This window comes from Microtus ochrogaster, chromosome 2 (genome assembly GCF_000317375.1).
Source record: "Microtus ochrogaster isolate Prairie Vole_2 chromosome 2, MicOch1.0, whole genome shotgun sequence".
NCBI lineage: Eukaryota > Metazoa > Chordata > Mammalia > Rodentia > Cricetidae > Microtus > Microtus ochrogaster.
In genome coordinates, this window is record NC_022010.1 from 44208347 (window position 1) to 44213860 (window position 5514).

At 47.8% G+C, this 5514-nt stretch overlaps 1 protein-coding gene across 2 annotated transcripts in view; it reads left to right on the plus strand.

Moving 5' to 3' along the window:
• The window catches only part of Mylk (myosin light chain kinase), a 255864-nt gene that overhangs the window by 157978 nt on the left and 92372 nt on the right, over nucleotides 1–5514 (plus strand). The gene's annotated exons all lie outside the window — the stretch shown is intronic.

Genomic DNA, 5514 nt, shown 5'->3' on the forward strand with positions numbered 1-5514 from the left:
TGTGTGTGTTTGTGTGTGTGTGTGCATGGGGGGCACCTGTGAGCTGCTGTTTGTGTGTGTTTGTGTGTGCACGTGGAGGGCACCTGTGAGCTGCTGTTTGCGTGTGTGCACGTGCGTGAACGTGTATGTGCGTGTGGAGGGCACCTGTGTTTGCCTGCCTCAATCTGTTTGCTTGTCTCAGCCTTCCACCTTTCCTTCCTATTCTTCCTCTCCTCTCCTCTCTCATTCTTCCCCTTCTTCTATTTCCGTCTCTTTCTCAAGCCCTATAACAACATTCGTGTATATGTCATCATTTGCACATGTCTGTGTGCGACGTTATCAACAGCTCATTCTTGGCCGTGTTTTCCTCTCCCTTCTCCCAGTGGAACGGTGGCAGTCCATTCAGTGCTGGACACAGGGACCAAGAATTGGAGGAACAGATAAACCCACCTTGGGTGGCTAGCCCGAGGCTAGTGAGCTGTGGCTCAGCCTCTCTGAGCTCGCTCTCAGTAGGAGCAGGAAGCACAGCTGTGGGAAAAGCCAGAGGTCTATTTAGTCTAGCCCCACTGGAGCTGGATACAGGCATCCATCCCTGGTCTCAGGGTTTCCTTCCTTGGAGTCTGTGTGCTGTGGGAAGCCAGTGCCTGCCTCCTAGATGAGGAAGGCTGGGATGCTCTCACCCCGAGACTGACTTCCTGTTGTGACCTCAAAGGAAGACATTAGGACTAACAGGCAGTCCTGGGCATGGGCACACTATTCAGGTGGTATTATTTGAGTAGCCTGCCTCTGGTCTTAGATCCATAGAGAGAAAGCAAGAAGCCTGACCCAGACAGTCACATCTCACGTCTGTTGGCCACTGCAGCCCTGGGGAGTCAGAAAGGCCACCTTCCTCTGTTGAGTGGCAGTGTGCCCACTGAGAACCTTGTCAGGGGCTCTTCTGGCTTATCCCCATAGCCGCTCTTAAGTCCTGGATAGGATGCTTGTTTTGTTGTTGTTGGGTTGACCCTGCTCAATCAAAACAGCCAGCAGGACTCAGAAATGCAAAGTGTTGTTAGAGATTGTTGTGGGGTCTTTTGAGAGAGGCCCTTGAACCCACTATGTAGCTGAGGAGGATGGATTTGAATTTCTGACTTCTGCCTCCCTGTCTGGACTGATGGAATGCATGGGTTTGCACCACCATGCCTGGTCTTAGGTGGTGCTAAGGACTGAAGTGAGCTTAATTCATGCACTCTACCAACCGAAGCTACACTGCCAACCCCACGACTGTTTTCACGTGTAGTTGCCTTGAATTCTCTGGAAGTCCTGCAGTGGAGTCGCGTATACAGTCCACTCTGCTTGTCGGTGCTGCCTTTCCGTAGCTGATAATAGCTAACCACACACACATGCACGCACACACGCACGCTCACACGCACACACGCACGCTCACACACACACACGTGCACACTCACACACAAACATGCATGCACACGCACGCATGCACACACACACACACAGCGCCCCTTTTGCCTTACTTGTTTCTGCTCTGTTTTTCTCAGTTGTCAAGAATCTGCTACATGAATGAGCAGCAATGTTCTTGTCCTCTGTGGCCCTGTCACAGCTTACTGTGGTCAGCACGGGAGAACGCTGGTTCCCTTTGGAGAGGCACCTATGGTGTTTCCTGCTTTGTCCTCAGGAGGCCTGGCTCTCTGTCCTGGTCAGCCTGCTCTGGCTCCACGACCCTGGTCATCTTGTCACCTTAACACATCCTGCACACGCTTTAAGTACAATGGGCAGTTGTAGTTAATTATTTTTTTTAACTCTTTGGGGACCCACCACCCAGCTCCCAAATAAATACACGGAGTCTTATTCTTACTTATGAATGCCCAGCCTTAGCTTGCTTGTTTCTAGCCAGCTTTTCTAACTTAAATCAACCTGTTTCTCTTTAACTATGTTTGCCTTTGGCCATTTTAACCTTTCTTTATTCTATGTACCTTTCTTTTAATTCTGACTCCATGGTTGGCTGTGTGACTGGGTGGCTGGCCCCTGGCCTCCTCCTCTCCTTCTCCTTATCTCACTCCTCCCCCTTCTGTCTTCTTCCTCTCCTGTTTATTCTCTCTGCCTGGCAGCCCCTCCTATTTCTCTCTCCCGTCAAGCAATTGGCCATTCAGGTCTTTATTAGACCAATTGGGTGTTTATACAGGCAAAGTAACACCGCTTTACAGAGTTAAACAAATGCAACATCAAAGAATATAACGCATCTTTGCATCATTTAATAAATATTCTACAGCACAAATGTAACATATCTTAAACTAATATCCTACAACACGTAGCAGCTTGAGACTGGGGTTCTAAAGAGCTAACTCATGCTCCTTTTCTTTGGGTTTCGGCAGAAGCCACTTACTGGGAACCCAAGGGCCCCTCTCTCCTTCAGCGTGTGTTTATAGGAAGGCTGACCCATTTCCTTACCCCGTGGAGAACTTGGGCTGATTGATTGATTGCTGTCCTCTGACCTGAATTCATGATCATCATGTCCCATGTCACTTACCCTGCTTCTGCTGGAGGGATGCAGAACAAACAGGAACATCAACCTGCCCGTTTGAGAACAGATTAATTCCCATCATTCAGTTATTCCTGCCACTGTCGCTGCAGGGCTAAAGAGAAGAAAGAGCAGGGTCAGGGACAGTGACTACTCTGAATCTAAAGCCTGAGCTGCTTCCTTCATTCCTTGCCTGGGAAGATGCAGCAAAGTTCCATTAATTTACTTTGATATCTGTCCCATGGTGTCTCCAAGCATATCACAGAACTTGCTGCGGGCTACTTAAAAATAGATAGATAGATAGATAGATAGATAGATAGATAGATAGATAGATAGATAGATAGATAGATAAAACGAGTCAGTAATCATGAGGAAGGAAGGCTTAGGATCCACTGCTTTTTAGGATCCACTGTGTGGCTCTGACAGGTAGGACTTAGCCAGTTCTACCAATGCCATTGAAAATAAATGTGGACAATCCTGATTTAGGATGGTTCAACTTGGGGTGTTCAACTTTATGATGGCATGAAAACCACACACACCTTTCACAGAATCTCTCTTCAGATTTTAAATCTTGAATGCGAGCATTTCCTGACATCGTAGTGAGCCCTGAGATGACAGAACACCTAGAGACAGGTGAGGATGTGGGGCTTCAGGTAGAGGCAGAGATCTACTTATGACCAAGAGATGGCCCCAAGTCTTAGGTTTCTGTCATATGTTGGCTAGTTGTTGTTTTGTTTTGTATCAAGTTGCTGCAAACTAGAGTCATCTGAGAGGAGGGACCCTCAACTGAGAAAATGCCTCTATAAAATCGGCCTGTAGACAGTTGACGTTTAGAGGGCCCAGCCCACTATGGGTGGTCCTACTCCCTAGGCCAGTGGTCCTGGGTGGAATAAGAAAGCGGACTAAATCAGCCATAATGAACAGCCAGTAAGCAGCACTCCTCCGTGGCCTCTGTTTCAGTTCCTCCTCTGTGTCCCTGTCCTGATGTTCCCTAGTGATGGACTATGACCTGAAAGTTATGAGCACTTCTGAAATCTATAAACCTTATCTTTCCCAAATTGATTTTGATCATGGCATTTTTATCACAGCAATAGAAAGCTAAGACATGTCTCTTGTCCAGCTACAGGGGACAGACATTCAGGTCTTAGATCCTGGGAGCTTCCAGTCCATCATCCCTCATGCAGGATGGAGGTACAGACAGGTCCTTAGACCCCAGCAGCCAAGATCCACAGGGTACCGTGGCTTTATTGAAGCTCCCAGGTGAGGAAACAGGCAGTGGGGAGAACTGAGAGAGGGTGGCCTGGAAGAGCGGATAACCACCGACTGGAAGGCAAGCAAGCTGGAATCTGGATGTTCCTGCCGCACCCAGAAAGAATTCCAGTCCATCTGTATGGAGCTCCATGGCTTGGGCTGAGAGGCAGAGCAGGAACAGGGAGTCCTCTAGAGAGAGAAAACATTTTGTCCTCGAGCCCTCTCAATCTGTGCAAGACAGGAAATTCCTCAACCCTCCAGAGGCAGCCAGCTTTCCTGATGGCGGCAGCCCAGGCAGGGACATGAGGTAGATTTGTACATTTCCAACACAGGCTCCCTAAGTCCACTTCCCCAGCCTCCTGCCAAGACCCCTCGAGCAGCTGCACTCCATCAAAAGAGAATTCCTGAGATGCGGGCAGGTGATCAAGAACACTACCTGGTGGCCAGAGGTGGGATGGAGCATATCTGTCTTCGCTGCTCTTGTGTGCCTGCTCCTTATCCTCTCTGGGACACTGGCTGGGAAGAAGCTTCATTTTGACCTTTATTCAGCCCTCTGGGCCTTATCCTTCCATGGTTCCAGAGGCTGGACTGGGAGAGCTTTGCTTTCTGTGGCCCCAGGTAAAAATTAAGATGGTAGAGAAAACACCCTGGAAACTATCCCAAGTTCTAGAGTTTGAAACGAGGTTTGGAATGTATTTCCCTGTGGTGTTGGAGACCCAAAATACTCCCTTGAAACTTTGATTGTAAGTTAGAGACATTATAAAAAGATGCCCTAAGATGGATACTTTGTAACGAGCTTGCCTTAGTTCCTACTTCTAGAGGTCAGAAAGGGAGACACAGATGTTTTCACAGGTCTTCATGAATGTCTCACACTCTGTCCTATCAGAGCTAAGAAGCAGTAGAAATGGGGCCGTGTACAAGTGCGTGCTGAAGACAGGATCAGTGTAGGCTCCTGGCTCACTTTAGAACATGGTTCTCACCTTAACCAATCCGGTTCCATGAGACCCACTCACTCCTGAGATAACTAATCCGTTGTCTAAAGAGCTTTATCAATCTCTTGAGAAAGGCTTTATCCCTTCATAGGGGTGCTGTCTCTATGACCTATTGCTTTTCAGAGGACCCCTTTCCAATGCTTTCGTTTTGAGAGTGAATTTTCTTTATGACTCTCAAAGATCATGTAGAACCCCTGCCTATCTCAGGCCCTGAGTTTGATACCCAAACACATAAAAAATAATCATTTGCTGCTGTTCACCCTGAGTTTTAATAAATTCAAACCATAGTACCTGCCCTGCTAATCTTATGCCCTACAGTACCAGAAAACAAACAAACAAACAAAAAACAGCAAAAGGCTACAGAGGAGAACAGACACTGGATTGTGAAGGGCTCGTCCTGCATTGGAAGCAGCCAGCACTTTACCTCCCAGAGACTGGCTAAAGCCAGCTTGGGCATAGATGGCAAGAATAAGGAAAAGCCCTCCTGTGTTGTGTATCAGAGAGCTGAGTAGTGGTGGACCAGGCCTGTACCCAGAAACCTGTCCCGGTCTTTGCCCTTAGCTAACGCACTCCTTTTGACCCTCTCCCAGGTTTGCTGAAGTCTTATAAAAGTACAGTAAGCTGCGTGTATTTTAGAAGTCGAACCTAATGAGTTCGGAAGACATGTGTATAACCATGGAACATTTACCAAGGACTAAAAAGTGAACATTTCTGTTTCTCTTAAGCATTCCTCAGTGCTCTTTTCTGATCCATCTCCCACCCCTCGCTGAGAGCACC